An 18,282-nucleotide genomic window follows, 5' to 3' on the forward strand; every position below is an offset into this window, starting at 1 on the left:
GAATTATTTCACAAAAAAAGTGTGGTCCTTAGCAACTCATGGTACATATGACATTGGTTTTGGATCAAGATCAAAGGGATAGAATGACATGTTCATTGATTTTTTGTTTTTCAATCAGCTGAATGCCTAGTTGTTCTTTGCCATGGTTGTAATACATGGTTGGTTGTGTTCTCAACTTCCATACAATGACCATCTTCTTCTTTTTTTGTCTTGTATTCTCATTTGCTTCCCAAATTTATCTTGAGAACCCTTGGAGTTCTGCTCATTGCAGTACAGTTGTTTCACTTGTATCATGTTAGTAGTATTTAGTGGCATCTCCAAAGTTCTCTCTGAAAGGGATCATAGTATCCAAGATCATGTGAGAAACCATGCACATTTGAATAATTTTATTCATTTGAAGAATCACATTCATGTGAACAAGTCAAAAGATATGTTGGATAAGTGATTTTTGGCAGAAAGCTCTCTTATGAAAGATTTAATCACTCTTCGACGATCACAATCTCTGAGGGACCCCTCTACAAGTCCATCATGGAATTCTCCTATTATGGGCTCTATAATAAAGAAGCTAGAAAGGGAGAGTGCAATTAATCTAAATAATCTTCAAGGCATAAATTCATTCGTTGGTGATCATAGGAAAGAAGCTAGAAGGGTGCTTAGTGCCTCGCCACTTTCTCAAAGTGACACATCAAGGAAAAAAATAGTTGGATTTGCAGGATATGGCATGGAAGATTTAGTTGAAGATGATAGAAGACTAAGGAGAAGAAGGAAACTCATTTCTAATGCTCTTGCTGATAGTAGGTTGAGATATAGATGTAGAACAAGAATTAGTATACAAAGAACATTAACAAATAAAGTAAACATTCACAAACCAAAAACTAAATTCACATATATGCTTAGACAAAGAAAGCAAACAAGAAGTGCAAACCTCACAAGAGAAAAAACTCCATGCTTTCTTGATTCTGTAGATGTGTCCTTTTGCTATGGATGTATGCTCAAGATGCTCAAAAACTGCTTCAATGGAGATGGGTAATGGCAAATTGGTAGCTTTGTGAGCTCTCAATTTGGCATTATAAGGGTATGGGTATGGATTTTGGCTCTCAAAAGGGCATGGTAACTTTAGCTCAAAGATTGTTGATGAAATGGCTTGGGATGGGATTCAATTTATAGGCTAATGGGTAGAGGGATGGAGGGCTTAGATGCAAGGATGGATGAAGGCTTAAGGAGGGCTAGGATGCACTCAAAGGAGAGCACATGGATTGTGCTTGTTTAGCACCAATGGGAAGGTGACACTTGTCACAAGGAGGATGAGTGTGAGAGGGTAGGGTAAAGGGTTGGTTAAAGGCATGATGAGTGGGGTTGAGTATGTAAGAGGGATGTAAGAGGAATGAGTGTGGAAGAGGGAAGAGTGTGGAAGATGGGTGTAAGAGTCATGAGTGGGCTTGTAAGAGTCTTTTATGTTTTGTAAGAGCACTCATGACTTGGTGGTTGGGATTTTTGAGGGGAGACTTTGATTTGGATTAGGAAAGTCTTAAACTTGTTTAAGGAATGTGACAACATTAGGGGGTGGATTAGGCTTGGGTTTAGGATTAGATTAGGGATGTTAGAGCTGTGCAAGTGGATGGCATTAATGAGGGTAGGTGAGTTAGTGGCTAAGCTTGGTTAGTATGGGTGGATGGGGTGGATTAGGCTAAATGGAGGATTAGAGATAGGTTAGGGGTTTTTGAATTTGAGGATTTCATTTATCAAATAGATTTATTTAATAAATGGGGATTTTTGGAATTAGATAGGAGAAAAGGATTTAATTGATAAATAATAGATTATTTGATTTATCAATTAGGACTATAGACGATTAATTAAATTAATCAACTAAGGATGGCAAAGGATTAATTAAATAAGAATTTAATTAATGATGCCTTTAGAGATGGCTAAATTAGATTACCAAAGTAGTGTAATAAAATTTAGGTGTCAACATTTTTCCCCTCTTTGACATAGTGTTGAGACAACACTATTTCAAAGAAGTTCGAATGAAGATGACACGAGGAAGATGTTTTAGCAACAAGGTTGCCCCAGTCTCGGATAAGAAGAGGAGAGACTAGACTTAGATGATGCCCCCTCAAGAAGGCGGTAGGGAGAGAAATGAGGCTCGACAACTTCTTGAAAAGTACAAGAAATTGAGACGAGCTGAGACGCAGGTTGGCGAAGAGAAGGGGCTGAATTAGCTCAAACTCTCACTACGGGAGAATGATAAAGGGAAATCAGAGGCACAATAGTAAAAGAAGCTTAAGACTTTCCAGGATTGGGGGGGGGGGGAGATGGAGGAGTGGAGTGCTATAAAAGGAATCCATGGTAGGGAGATGGATGATAGAATGATAAAGATGATGCAATAGGATTTCAAAGAGTCAGACTAGCGGAAGATGGGTTTCGGAGATCCCTAGGACTAGGATTGTGGATACCTAAAGCTAAGTGTGAGGAGTGATTCAAAGAGATACTAATGCATAAGCTGGGGTAGGAGCGACAGATGTAGGATATGGATGGGGGATAATGGAGATGAAAGGAATCCATTGAAGCTTTTTGAGCAGGGGGATACTTCAAAGAGAAGTACCACCATGTAGTTGAGCACTAGATTTGCTATAAGACTGTTGGTTAATTGCCAAGGTTACCAAGAACATCAAGGCCTTTTTACCAACTGTCCAGAGGACTGACGAACTGACTCAAAACAAACACACAAGGATTGCCTCAGTATCACACATGAATCCCAGAGGAAGCAGCGTGGAAATGACACTAGGTAACCCACAAGCAGAAAAAGAAAACAAGCAAAAGACCTGATCAAGACCTTAGCTCTAATTGCCCCATTCGCAGCATACCATGATATGGAAGATCATGGCAACCTTGAGGAGGGAACAAGGAGATTGCTTGGAAAAGATATTTCAAGACCCAAAAGGGAAGATCCCAAATCAAAAGAAAGCAAAAATCCAAAAGAGAACTGTTTGCCAATGAGATGGGTAGGACGAGGTACTAACGGACCAAGATCAGACATGAGGAAAGCTATATCCTGCAAGGATCTATCAGAGAGCACCTAAGCTGATGGATCTGGATGAGTGATGCATCTGGCAAGCTAAACTAAGAAGGATAACACTTTGGTGACAGGAGATCTAGCTAAAGGATGCATTGGAATATCTAACCAAGGTGTGCGATGTGTGCAAGATGTTGACCAAGGATGAACTAACACGAAAGCCGGATAGATACAATGATACTAAGCTAAAGAGGATGTACAAGTTGACAGACTAAGATATGTTACAAATGTACAAATTTGTTCATGTTTTGGTTTTTTGTGAGATGGAAATGTTTGTGAAGAATGGGATGTCTATAATAGTTGATAGGTGGATAGGTAGATGGTTTGTGAAAAGCTTAAGGAAAATGGGATTATGTGTGTGCATGTGATAGGATACAGGCTAGGATACAAGATTATTTACAAGCTGGAATATGGTACAAGCTTTGGACAAGATTTGGATATATACAAGGTATGGTACAAGATTTACAAGGTATAATACAAGCTTTGGTACAAGATTTACAAGCTATACAGGAGGTATTGACAAGCTCCATCAGATTTGGATATTTGATTGGAACACCAAGGGAACAAGCAGGTGTTTTATGGGATGGTGGGTGGATGGATGAGGGATATGATAGTGATAGATAATGGATTAGTCTTTAGCACACAAGGCACCTGAATTACCAAGTTTTCACCAAGGTACCTATCCAAGGCGCTTGAATTGCCAAGTTTTCACCATTGGATGCTTATTTCTCTTTACTATTTTTTTGTATTTTTCAAAAGCTGGGTATACCAAAGATCTTCAAGCATAGAACTTCTTGATATGAATGATGTTAGTGGGATCATTCAAGAGTTCTCCTTCTGGTGTAGATAATTGATAGGCTCCGGAGCCAAAGGAGGCAGTAACCACATAGGGACCAAGCCATGTAGGTTCAAACTTGCCTTTCTTTTCTCAATCTGCTTGGACTTTCATATTTTCTTTGAGGACCATATCACCTTGCTGAAAGTGTTGTGGGAGCACCTTCTTGTTGAAATTCCTTTTGAGATGAGTTTGGTAGACTGTGAGATGGTCATAGGCTTGTTGTCTCTTCTCGTCTAAGAGATCTAGCTGGGTGAGTCGAGCTACTTTGTATTCTTCATCTGAGATTTGCCCTCGCAAAGATATGCGTAGTGAGGGAAGTTCAACTTCTATAGGTAATACCGCTTCGGCACCATAGACTAGGGACTATGGAGTTGTCCCTGTGGATGTACAGAAGGAAGTTTGATAGGCCCATAGAGCCGGATTTATTTGAAGGTGCCAATCACGGCCGGAATCATTGACAACTTTCTTTAGGATTTTGAGGAGGGTTTTGTTAGTTGCCTCTGCCTAGCCGTTACCTTGTGGGAAATATGGGCTAGAAAAGTGGTGATGGATGCGGAGGGAAGTGCATAATTCTTCCATGTTGAGATTTTCAAAGTTACCTCCGTGGTCAGTGAAGATGGTGGATGGGATGCCGAAGCGGCAAACAATGTGGTACAAGATGAACTTGGAGACTTGAACTCCTGTAGCTGAGACTAGGGGGACTGCTTCAACCCACTTAGTGAAATAGTCTGTAGCTGTTATTATCCATTTATGTCCATCAGATGAGAGAGGGGTGATAGTTCCAACTAGATCAAGGCCCCAACAAGCGAAAGGCCAAGGTGGTGCAATAGGCTGTAGATCTTGTGCTGGAGCGTGCACAAGATTTGCATGCTGCTGACATGGGAGACACTTTCTGACAAAGTCACAAGAGTCTTCTTCAATGGTAGGCCAATAGTAGCCTGCTCTAAGCATTTTTCATGCTAGGACAATACCACTCGTGTGGGCAACGCAAAGTCCAGAATGTACTTCTTTTAATGCCATCGTGGCCTCATTTTCATCTAAACATCGAGAGAGAGTATCGTGATAACCTCGACGATATAGGGTATTGGCTATGATAACATAGCGGGATGATTTTTGAATAACGTTCTGGCGTTGGGTGCGTGTGAGGTAAGGGGATATGATACCATCGTTAAGGTAAGCGTGAATTTCATGGTACCAAGGGGATTGGGGACCAACCAAGATACAAAAATAGTTTGAATCCTCATTCGCATAAGCGGGTGTGAGGAGCTGCTCAACTAAAAATTCATACTGTGTAGCATCTTGGGGAATTTCCAAGAGTGAGCCGATAGTGGCCAGGGCATCTGCTGCCTTATTCTGCATTCGAGGCACTTGTGTAAACTGAAGCTTTGTAAAATGCTGGGTCAGCTGATCAACTAGCTCTTTGTAGGGTAATAGCTTTTCATCTTTGGTTTGATATTCATTTAAGACTTGTTTGATGATGAGCTGGGAATCGCCAAAGATTTCTAACTCAGTGATATTCAATTCTGCAGCTATCTTTAATCCTGCTACAAGAGCTTCATATTCTGCTATATTGTTGGTGCTAGGGAATTGTAGCTTGAAGGCTTTTGGAATGTAATCTCCTTGAGGTGTAACTAATAATATTCCTGCCCCTGATCCATGAGAGGTGTATGAGCCATCAAAATAAAGCTTCCATGGGGGTTGTTCTTCAATTAGGCAGATATGCTCATCTAGAAATTCTGTGAGCAAAGGATATGCATCTACTAGAGGTGCATCAGCTAGGTGATCTGTTATAGCTTGCCCTTTGATTGCCTTTCTGTCCACATACTGGATGTCAAACTCACTTAGTAGCATAACCCATATGGCCAAACGGCCTGTAAGTGTTGTTCTGGAGAGCATATACTTGAGAGGGTCAATCTTGGAGACTAGTTGGATGGTATGACTTAGCATGTAGTGGCAAAGCTTTTGAGTTGAGAAAACATCTGCCAAACAAGCTTTTTCCATAGGAGTGTAATTGAGTTCATAACCAACTAGGGTTCTACTGATATAGTAGATGGCTCTCTCTCTGCTATAATCATCATGTTGTGCTAGAAGTGCCCCTAGAGCAGTAGGTGTTGCTGATATATACAAGATCAAGGGATGACCAGGAACTGGTGGAACCAAGATAGGGGGATTGGTGAGATACTGCTTGAGCTGATCGAAGCTGCGCTGACATAAAAGATCCCACTTGAAGTTCTCATTCTTCTTTAGCAAGAATGAAAATGGTGTACACTTATCTGCAAGTTGGGAGATGAAGCGTCGGACAGATTGAAGTTTTCCCTGAAGAGAGCGAAGCTGTTGCAGTGTCTGGGGAGGAGGCATGTTTAAGATAGGCTTGACCTTTTTGGGGTCGATCTTTATACCTCGTTTAGAAACTATGAAGCCTAGAAGCTTGCCAGATGTGACCCCAAAGACACACTTCTTGGGATTTAGCATGAGATGATATTGGGCCAACCTATCAAAGACTTTCTCCAGGTCAGCAAGATGATCCATGAAGGTGTGAGATTTGACTAGGATATCATCCACATAATCCTCCAAAATGCTATGGATAAGATAATGGAAAATGGCTGTCATAGCTCTTTGATAGGTAGCCCCAGCATTCTTTAGGCCAAAAGGCATCATGGTGTAGCAAAAGGTTCCGCAAGGGGTAGTGAATGCTGTCTTATGTTGGTCCTCTTCTGCAATCTTGATCTAATTATACCCGAAAAATCCATCCATAAGGGATAGAATTTCATGTCCAGCTGTAAGATCTACAATCATATCTATGTTGGGCAAGGGAAAATCATCCTTTGGACAAGCTTTGTTAAGATCTCTAAAATCAGTGCATATTTTGATGTCACCAGAAGGCTTAGTGACAGGGACCATGTTGGAGATCTATTCTGAGTAGTCGATAGGTTGGATAACCTTAGCAGCTAACATTCTTTCTAGTTCAGCTTTGACTAGTAATGCCACCTTGGGGTGCATTTTTCTAAGCTTTTGTCTGACGGGCTTGATCTTTGGATCGAATGCAAGATGATGAACTACAAGCTTTGGATCAAGTCCTGGCATGTCCTGATATGACCATGCAAATCGGCCAATGTTCTCTCATAAAACCTCAAAGAGGAGATCAGCTTGGTCTTGTGATAAGGATGCAGCAATGTGAACAATTCTAGGGATCTCTAAAGAACCAATGTTGACTTCTCTAGTATCCTCTATTAGAATAGAAGACACCTCTGGTCGATTATCTTGAGGAGGCAATACTAAATCCTCATGTTCTTCTTGTGGCTCTGGATTTTCTTACTGAGGGGTTCTCTTCGCTGCCTTAGCTAGTCCCAGATTTACCTTAGTTTCAATTTTGGGTGTATCGAAACTAGGTTGGGGATTTTCTCCAAAATACCCCTTGGGATCTAGCTTGTAGATGTAGGCAGAATCTGGCTTTGTCTTCTTATGAGGAGTTTCGGATCCCATGAATCTTACAAGCACTTCCTCTGATGTGAACTCATCAATATGTATGACACTTGGTTGGTCCCAATATATGAGTTGTGGATGAGCAAGTGGTAGGTCAATGAGATGGATGGATAGTTCTTGGAGAACAGAGTCTCCTAGGAAGATTTGGTTTGGGATATCGTCGTAGGCTCTCTTTTCAACTTCCTCAAGAATGTCTTCAATTTTGACAAGGTCACGGTGGATGTTCAAAAAGCATGACCGTTCTTGTTGGTGCCCCTAGTTGTGGGTATGCCAAAGCCAAGACCTGACTTCGTTTCCCAATTATGTGCTTCGATGGGACATTGCATGCCCCTTTCTTCTGGTCCTAGTCCACCTCCTTGATAGTTCCATTTTTTAGTGATGAGCTTATGTTGTTGGGGATACTTCTGGCTAAAGTGATCAAGGCGTGCTTGATTTCTTGGAGGTGCATCCTTATGTAACCAATTGTTGATATCTGGAGTGAGCTCCTCATGAAGAGGAATTTTTGAGGAGACAAAGGTGGTTGGGACAAACCATTTGTATCGAGGAGGTGGAATCTCCTTAGCTTTGTGATATGTTGGCCATCCATGGGTATGTGGATCAAGTGGGATTGCTCCGACAGCAAATGCATCTGATAGACTATATTCTCCACAGCCTTTGTTGTTGATCTTTATAGTAGATAAGGTGGAGGCGAGGATGGTTTCTGCATCATTATAAGTGTGGGATGAGCTAGTGATGGCTGTGCCAATGTCTATTCCAGGGCATTGGTTTGTATATGAAGCTTCAACCGCATTGCAGTAAGCAAAGGGTTCTGGATCGGCATGGATGGTTACCTCAGTGCCTTGATGCAAAAATTTGATGCACTGATGGTAGGTGGATGGAACGGCCTTCATAGCATGAATCCATGGGCGACCGAGGAGGATGTTAAATGGTAGGTTTAGATCAACAACATGGCAAACTGTCTCTTGGATGACTGGCCCAACCTTGATTGGTAGCAAAATAGTCCCTTCTATGGTCCTTTCCAAGTTGTCATAAGCTTTGATGGTGATAACCTCACTGATCATATCTGCCTCAGTATACCCAGCTTGTTTTATGAATTTTAGGGTGCAAATGTTCAAGGCTGATCCATTATCTATCATTACTCTTTTCACGACAAAATTGGATACCATGATGGCTATGCGAAGTGGAAGGGTGTGATCTGGCTCAACCGCGGGTATGTCGGTGGGTTTGAAAGATAGGGCACATGAGGATGAAAGGTGTCCAACAAGATTACGAAAATCAGTAGCATTGATATTAGAAGGGACATGGGATTCTATGAGAGCACTGTCAAGGATGTCTTTGTACACAGGACTAGTGCGGAGAAGGTCTAAAATGGAGATTTGGGCTGGCATGTTCCCAAGGTGTTCCAAGATATTGTACCGACTTTTTGATGGAGCTGATGGTGCTGACGAAACTGGTGGGCTTGCGATGTTAAATAGTGCTTTTTGAGTGGTGACCGCACACTCATTGTCTGGTCCTCGGATATTGATAACATTGACAGAAGGATCTTTCTCAGATATACAACCTATAAGGCTACCATAGTCTGTATAGGATGAAGTGCGGTCATTGTTCTTCCCATGCTGTTGGTTTGGCTGGCAGTTGTTGGTGTTGTTTTGGATAGGTGCTTTTCCAAGATTTTGGTTGTTGTGTGGAGGAAAAGCATTTTGATAAATCTATAAGCCTGCATTGGTAGAGGTTTGGGCACCAACAGTGATTTCCTTCCAATCAATGAGGTCCTACACATACTCTTTCAGTTTCATGCATTTGAGGGTGGTGTGACCGTTTACCCTATGGAACTTGCAATACTCATTGTCCTTGTACCATGCAGCTTTGGATTGGCTTGGATCAATTTGCTGGGTAGGAGGAAATTTGATGAGGTTTTCCTTAGCCAATTTCTCAAAAATAACATCCAATGGCTCACCAAGGGGTGTATAGTTTCTAGGTGCAGGTTGGAATCCGAGATTTTGCCCTGCAGCTACATTGATGGCATTAGCTTGATTGTTAGACCCTTGAAAGTTGGGTCTTGTATTGTGGTTTTGATAGTTTTGGTTATTTTGTTGTTGGTAATTGATAGCTTGTTGGTTGTTTGTTTGATATGGTGAGTTAGACTGGTTTTGAGAAGGACCAACAATATTCACATGTTTGGTGTCAGTAACCCCATCTGTTGCAACATGCTTGTTTTTTTTCCAATACCTAGACTTGTCATTGGAATGTGATTGATTTTGGTTGGCCTCTTTGTAAATCTTTACCACACCATCTTTGATGAGTCCTTGCTCAAGAATCATTCCTTTCTCTTTGATATCCTTATAGGTCTGCAAATAGTTCATGGTCATGTGGTGAGCCAAGTTGAGATGTGCATTATCAATAAACATTTTCACCACATGGCGTTCTGGCAAGGTGCAGGATATGTGGGTGGTAAGGGTTTTCCATCTTTGCAAGTATTCGGAAAGGCTTTCTCCACCTTTTTGCTTGGTGTGGACAAGATCAACTATTGATAGCTCTGTTTCAACAAGATGGGCATATTGGGCTACAAATGCCTCAGATAATTCAGAAAAGTTTTTAATTGTGCCATAGGGGATTCTATAAAACCATTCAAGAGCTGGTCCAGCCAAGCTTTTGGGAAAAAGGCGCAAGAGGAAGACGTCATTGTACGCCACGTCCTGGTAATGCATGTAAAATTCTTTGATATGTGTGACAGGGTCTCCTTTTCCTCTAAATTTGTCAAATTTAGGTACCTCAAAGTGTTTGGGAAATGGTGTCGTGATAATGGCTTTGTCAAATGGGTAAGGACATGCATTCTCAAACTTGAATGTCTTTGGATCATTCCCTTCTTGGATGGCTTTCAGAGCTGTCTTCATTTGCTCCCACTCTGAATTGATAGGTGATGGTTGGGGTGCCCCCAATGTAGGAGTGCCTTGAGGTAGGTATGTGCTAGATGGGGCCACTGAATATGGATGGTTGTGAGGGATTTTCTGATAGGGATTGTACATTGTTTGGGTAGCTGCATGGTGGATGAAGAGTTGTTGAGGGGGAGGTGGTGCATATTGCTGCATGTGCTACGAGGCTTGCTGTTGATATGGGATTTGAGGTTTGGATTGAGGAACATAAGCTGGTTGTGGGATAAATGGATTGCTTTGTGGAGGTAGGGTATAAGATGGTTGTGAGGCTTGGGGAAAGGATCAGAGGGCTTGTGGGGTTTGACCAATATATGTGGGTTGTGCCCCCATCTGGGATGGTATCTGCAAATAATTGGTGGTTGGCTGGGGTGGTGGATTACCTCCTAGAAGTGGCATTGAAAAGTAGTTGGTAATTGGAGGTAATGGATTAGTTGGTGGTGGAGGTGGTGGGAATTGAAAGCTTGGGAATGGAACTGATGGGGTTTGATAGCTTTGTGGCTGGATTTGGAAGCTTGGTAGAGTGGTGGTGGGAGCTGGGGTCACTTGGGAGCTTGGTAGAAGATTGGCAGTAGGTTGTGAGTTTTGATAGCTTTGTGGAGTGAAGGTAGTAGCTTATGGATTTGTGGCTGGTGGTATTGAGCTCCAAGGACTTAATGGAAATGATGGGATTGTACTTTGGGCTATGGTGAACAAGCTGGGGATGATGAAAGGTTGATTACTTGGCCCCATGGGTGGCATCCCTGTTGTATATTGCTGAGGTTGGCCAAAGATGCTAGCACTGATTTGGGAGATGGGTGGATTTGGAAGGCTGGATTGGGGAGCAACAGCAATAGTGAAGGGGGTGAACGGTGAGATGTTTTGGGTAAAGGGGGTTTGGAGCAGAGAGGTATGAACCAAGGATGGAGTGGTGGTGGCTGCGTTGGCTTGCGGCATGGAGATTTCAACTTGGGTGGATGATGGTATGTTTGGGTCTGTTGGGTCATATGGATTGGCTGGAGGCTCTTCTTTTGGAATATATTGAGGATAATTTGGATCATAAGAGCCTGTGGGTGGTGGCAGCTGCCCAAACAATGGGTGAGATGGATCTGATAATGGAGGGGGTCTTCCAAAGTCAAAGGTTCCTACATTGTCCCTTCAAAAATTAGCCATGATTGTCTCTTTGTTTTTGTCTATAATGGCGTTTACCAATACTGCATTTCCTGGTTGGTTCATGAAAGCTTCAATGTCAGTAGGTGATGGCATAGCTAGCTCTAGGCTGAAGGATGGTTAAGTGCTCAAGGGGGGTGAGGCTGTTCGATCCAAATGATAGGGCTCCATTGTTTCTTTCTTCTTGGCTAAGCGAGTGACGGGTGGCATGAAAAATGCTCCTAGGGATGAGATGCAATAATGCTGATGGATGCAAAAGGGGGAAGGCTTTTCTATGCAAATGATTTCCTAGGTTGAGGAAAATCTATATGAAAAAACCTAAGGAGGATTGGGTTGGGGATTCTAACTTCAAAGATATGTTTTCAAAGCACAAAAGGTCTGCTTTCCTATGTGCAAGCTTGGTGGTGATTATGTCAACTTAAGGATAGACTGATGATCCTTTAGGAAGAACACAAGATTGACCACTTGCGGATCCCAACCTTTAGCTCAAGGTGATGAGGGATAACAAGTGACAAAGCTAGATTACCCTAGACAAAGCTCTATCAAAGGGATAACCTTGGTGAGATTGGTGGATTTGGAAGATTTTAGGAATGGCAAACTTTTAGCAAGGTGACAACAATTTTGAAAGCTTAGATGTGCATATTTTCGATTGCTGGCTAGATGGTTTGATTCTAAATGAGATGGATGAGCTAATAATGCTTAAGGGGATAACCTAAGATGGTTGGATTTTCTACAAAGATGACTCTAAAGTGAAGCTTATCCAAGAAGATGGGGAGAAACAAGGGTGTCTAATCATAGAAATCATGCCTAGTTGGTAAGGCATAAGCAGGATTAACTCCTAGATGTTGGCTAAATTTGATGGTGCGCTCTAACCAGGCCTCTTGAAGTGCTTCGTCGGTAGATTTGTCCTCTGCTTTGTGGAGTTTGGCAATTCGTGGGCTTGGTGTTATTTCTTTTCTCTTGGCTGAAAGTTCTTGATATGCTAGAGATGGCTTGAGTTTGACCTTGTGAAACTTCTGTTTGGGTTTGGGTTGTTCCGACATAAATTCTTGAATTTTCTTGGCTTTGGGAGATTCTGGTTGTTTTGCTTCAACTTTTTCAACTTCTAAAATAGGCAGTGACTACGCTAAGTGTGCCCTAAGCTAGGATTGACCAAGTTTGGAAAACATTCATTCAACAAGTAAAATAAAAACAAGCAATAGATAGGAACACCCAAATAGAAGTTTGTGGTTCTCAGAATGTGATACTTGCGCCGAGGAGTGTGTATGTTCTACAAATGTTTCGATCAGTCACTCCAAACACATTAACATCTTAGATGGTTTTCTACAAGGCTGACAGTTGGTTTAGCTAGGGAGTCCTCGATATACGCAAGGTACGTGAGGCCCAAATCCATAGATGAGACCAAAAGGATGTCACACAGCCGAGAGGAGCGGTAACCCACTTCTCCTCTTTCACTTCTCAAGGGTATAAAGTTCCTTGAGGCTTAGCCTGAATGACAAAATCTCGATCCCAAGAGAGGTGTCTTTCGATTCACCTCCCGATTCTTATACTCCGTCGGAATGCTGGAGTTGAGGTCGTCCAAGGGGTGATGAAATCCCCAAGCAGGCCTCCTAAAAAGAAACAAGGTTTTGGATCCTAATCTTATGCACCCAAGATGGCCTCGAAAGACGACAAGGGGAGAGAAGACTTGGATGACCTTGGGCTAAAAAACACGCTTGTTCTTTTACCAATTGACTCTTATGTGTGCTAATCTAGACTTTGCAAGCACTCATGTTTAAGAGACAATGTTCAATTCCAACTTGAAGCGCCGACAAAAGTAAATCGATCGAAGAATATAAACAATAAGAAGAGTTAGGGTCAAAAAAAGCAAACTCGCACGCCCGGAGGCTCTCCACGTCAAGTATCAATTAATTTTCTTTAAGGCATTCAAGATTGAGTGTGAGTTTGTTTTAAGCCCAAAACAAAAGTGTGTGAGATTCGATTTCAAGCGCGCGCCCGAAGGCTCTCCACGTCAGTTGTTGTTCAATTTTAGTGCCCAAACTTGAAGTGTGATCGATTTAATCTAGAGTTTTGGCCATTTAAGAATTTTGATAAAGTTAAAGCAAACGTTCAAAGACCAAGTGAGTGAGTTAGATTGTGGAACATTTAACACCTTTTTCAAGTAGACCCATCCCCATAAATGGCGCTGAGATTGCAACCAATGGTTAATATTTGATGGGTGATTAGAAAAGAGGTGAGTCCAAGGAACTACTCAAATTGATTTTTGTAAATTTGTATTTTAACTTAACAAAGTTTCTTAAATGTCCAAAAATCAAACTTTACCTAAATTGCATGTGGAAAAGAGATTTGTTTTGTTCAATTTTAGAAGCTCCAAATGAAGTGTTTTGATATTGCAATGGTTAATTGATCCTTGGCATTCAAGATTGGATTTGTTGTTTTAAGCATGCATTCCAAGGAAAGTTGATTTTAATCCATGACATTCAAGAGTGTGTTTTGAACAACATTCATTCAATGGAAAATGTGTTTAACCATTCAAGTTCATTTTTTTAGCAACATGAAAACCTGCAAGAAACATGGTTAGTGGTTCCATATGTGCTCCAACCTGCAATGAGACAAAAAAAAAAAAGCAATTTAGTTAGTTAGCCAAAATCTTCAAAAATGAGAGCTTAACTATGGAAAAAAAAAATTTAACTTTTTTTGTTGTTTTTTCTACGTGTAAAAATGCTTAAAATGGTCTAAATCCTATGGAACCACTAAAAGTCAAATTTTGATTTATACTCTTTTTTTTTTTTTTTTAAAGCTACAAAGTGCAGAAACAAAGATTTTAAAGCAGAAATGCAACATAAGTAGGCAGAGATGACAGTCTATCAAGCGGAGACGCCAAAATACGAAGACGCTGAAATACAGAGACACTGGTATTCGAAGATGATAGAACAGATTTGCGGCACAGAAAACAGGTGACAAGCAGAGACGCCAATTTGCACAGATGCGGATTTTCGCAGACGACGATTTGGATTGGCGGTGGCGGAGACGTCGATTTTGTGCAGACGTGGATTTTCGCAGACGTCGATTTGCGCAGACGCGGATTTTCGCAGACAGAACAGGTTGCAGATGCCAAAACTGCGCGAAAAAAGTTGAAAAATGCAATTTTTTTTTTTCAGATGGTATTTCTTCTTCCTAAGTGTGTTCTTTAACCTACAAAAATAAGCAAAACACCCTCACAACACACTCAAACAACAACAAACATTAGATGGTTAAAAAAAATGACATATAGATGAAAATAGATGATTAAATGACCCATAGTGGGGTCCCACCGGGCATGCCAAAATGTAGAACAAGAATTAGTATGCAAAGAACATTAACAAATAAAGTAAACATTCACAAACCAAAAACTAAATTCACATATATGCTTAGACAAAGAAAGCAAAAAAGAAGTGCAAACCTCACAAGAGAAAACACTCCATGCTTTCTTGATTCTGTAGATGTGTCCTTTTGCTGTGGATGTATGCTCAAGATGCTCAAAAACTGCTTCAATGGAGATGGGTAATGGCAAATTGGTAGCTTTGTGAGCTCTCAATTTGGCATTATAAGGGTATGGGTATGGATTTTGGCTCTCAAAAGGGCATGGTAACTTTAGCTCAAAGATTGTTGATGAAATGGCTTGGGATGGGATTCAATTTATAGGCTAAGGGGTAGAGGGATGGAGGGATTAGATGCAAGGATGGATGAAGGCTTAAGGAGGGCTAGGATGCCCTCAAAGGAGAGCACATGGATTGTGCTTGTTTAGCACCAATGGGAAGGTGACACTTGTCACAAGGAGGATGAGTGTGAGAGGGTAGGGTAAAGGGTTGGTTAAAGGCATGATGAGTGGGGTTGAGTATGTAAGAGGGATGTAAGAGGAATGAGTGTGGAAGAAGGAAGAGTGTGGAACATGGGTGTAAGAGTCATGAGTGGGCTTGTAAGAGTCTTTTATGTTTTGTAAGAGCACTCATGACTTGGTGGTTGGGATTTTTGAGGGGAGAGTTTGGTTTGGATTAGGAAAGTCTTAAACTTGTTTAAGGAATGTGACAACATTAGGGGGTGGATTAGGCTTGGGTTTAGGATTAGATTAGGGATGTTAGAGATGTGCAAGTGGATGGCATTAATGAGGGTGGGTGAGTTAGTGGCTAAGCTTGGTTAGTATGGGTGGATGGGGTGGATTAGGCTAAATGGAGGATTAGAGATAGGTTAGGGGTTTTTGAATTTGAGGATTTCATTTATCAAATAGATTTATTTAATAAATGGGGATTTTTGGAATTAGATAGGAGAAAAAGATTTAATTGATAAATAATAGATTATTTGATTTATCAATTAGGACTATAGATGATTAATTAAATTAATCAACTAGGGATGGCAAAGGATTAATTAAATAAGAATTTAATTAATGATGCCTTTAGAGATGGCTAAATTAGATTACCAAAGCAGTGTAATCAAATTTAGGTGTCTACAATAGAGACTTAAAAAGTAGAGGAAGAAAAAAGGGATTGAATGATGAAAAGTGGAAAAGTGATTCTGAGCTTGGAAGGAACCCTAAAGTCAGTAATTTGAACAGAAAAGGGTTGCCTCTGAGGGATGTTAAGAAAGATGTAGTACAAAATAAAATAATGTCAAGTTCTACAATTGGTAATAGGTATAATTTGACTCCTCAGTCTCACTTACATGTTTTAGCAAGTGGGGTGAAGAAATCCAAAAAGTGCAAGTTAAAATGGATCAAAAGACCTCATTTTCATAGCCCTAAACAAGGACAGCATCATGATACTCCATGTCTATCTGATGCTTTAGATTCTATTGGTTGTGGAAAGATTAGTATTGTAGATTATTCATATTCACATAAGGCTACAGTTCAAACAGAAAGTGAGAAATTGAAAGTTGGTTATGCTTCTAAAAAGGGTTGTGGGATTCCTTGGAAGTGGTCTAAAATTCATGATAGAGGCAAGAGTATGTTGGACATGGTAGCTAGGAGCCTCTATTGTGGGCTCTCAGATTCAGCCACACAAAAACTTGAAGGCCTTGATTCACAAAGCCATTCCAGTTCTCATCAGGAACCTTCTACTACATTAGAAACATCTAATGCCTCTTTCTTGTCTTATGATTCAAATTCTAAGTCTCTTCCTTTATTGATTGAGCCAAGTGTGTCTCAACAAAGTGCAGATACAAATGCATTAGGAGCAAAGCTTTTAGGTGAGTTAGGTCTTTATGCTGACCACCAAATACATGTGAGACAAAACTATGAAACTAATTCAGAAACCAGATCAACAGATAATATCGGACATAGACAAAATACAAAGGGTGTTGGTTCTTCTAAATATGAAGAAAGGAATCAGAGCTTGTCTTAGAAGTATGCTCCCAAGACTTTTAGCGAGTTGATTGCTCTGGCTCTTATGAATGTTGTAATCAAAGGGAGAATTGCCCCAATTTATGTGTTCCATGGGCCTCATGGAACAGGTAAAACTTCATGTGCTAGAATTTTTGGAGTAGCCATGAATTGTGATTCTCTGGATCAGTCTTACCCTTGTAGATAGTGTCCTCCATGTTTAGCTCAGATTCTTGGAAGGAATTCACAAGCTAAGGAAATTGGTGGAATTGGAACAGTTGGCTATGATTGTTTTCAGAGTTCTCTCACTAATACAGCTATGCATCCTCAATTATCTTCCTATGGAGTGTTCATGATTGATGATTTTGATATTTTGACCAGTGATGAGTGGAATGCACTTTATAAGGTCCTTGATGAAGTTCCTTGGAATACAATCTTTATCCTGATTACATCAAAACTAGATCATATACCTCATGCCATTCTCTTGAGGTGCCAAAAATATTTGTTTCCAAAATTGAAGGAAATCTATATTGTGAATAAGTTTCAGATGATTGCCTTAAGTTTAGAAATTCAATAAGTTAACCCATTGTATGTCATAGGGACTTGTTGAACCACATGTCCCAGCACATGTATCCTTTTTCATCAATAATTCTATTCTCACCTATAATAATAATAAAATTGTCCCATCTTTTTATTGTATTATAAATATTTTATTTTAAAAATAAGTGCATTACATGTGATCTTATTCTCCAAGATAGCTTAAAAATTCACCTGTAAAATTCACAACTTACTAAAAGAAAACCTTACACATTAATACTAGAAGAATACAATGATTAATCTTCCAGGCACATTTCTAGAATACTGACTACTTATTTCCATCCATATGTCAAGTCAACTGTGTACATGTTGCCATATCTTGCATCTCCTTATGGTATAAGATTAAAATTCTAGGAAAACCATAATATTAAAACTATATAGCCCATAGAAAAATCTTTAATTTTTCCAATATCCTTCATTACACATACCTATTCCTCTCTCATTGCACACATAATAGTCAAAATAAGATCCTTTCCTTCAACAAACATATCCTATGGGATGAAGTTTCTCATCTCTTGGGAGGTAAGATCATCCTTTATGTTACCACTATTAATCCGAAGACTTACAAATCAATCCTCTAAAATAGAAATCAATTGATAACCAGTGTGAGTCACTTTGGCAACATCACAATTGTAGGAGAAAGGAAGTTTATCAAAAAGACAATATGTTGCAGGCATTAAATTCAGCAACATAACACATTGGGTCTATTGGGAATTTGTTATTTATTGATAATAGACTTCCACTGAAGTTATCAGCAAGACAATATGTTGTAGGCATTAGATTCAACAACATAACACATTGGATCTATTGGGAATTTGTAATTTATTAATAATAGACTTTCACTTTGTTATTTGATAAT

General features: G+C 40.3%; 1 pseudogene; it reads left to right on the plus strand.

Moving 5' to 3' along the window:
- Positions 1-292: 292 nt before the first annotated feature.
- On the plus strand, positions 293-17,403 carry LOC149556393 (protein STICHEL-like 3; annotated as a pseudogene).
- The last annotated feature ends 879 nt before the right edge of the window (positions 17,404-18,282 follow it).

Source organism: Cupressus sempervirens, chromosome 5 (assembly GCF_028749045.1).
Source record: "Cupressus sempervirens isolate cs-2001-9-10 chromosome 5, ASM2874904v1, whole genome shotgun sequence".
Lineage (NCBI taxonomy): Eukaryota > Viridiplantae > Streptophyta > Pinopsida > Cupressales > Cupressaceae > Cupressus > Cupressus sempervirens.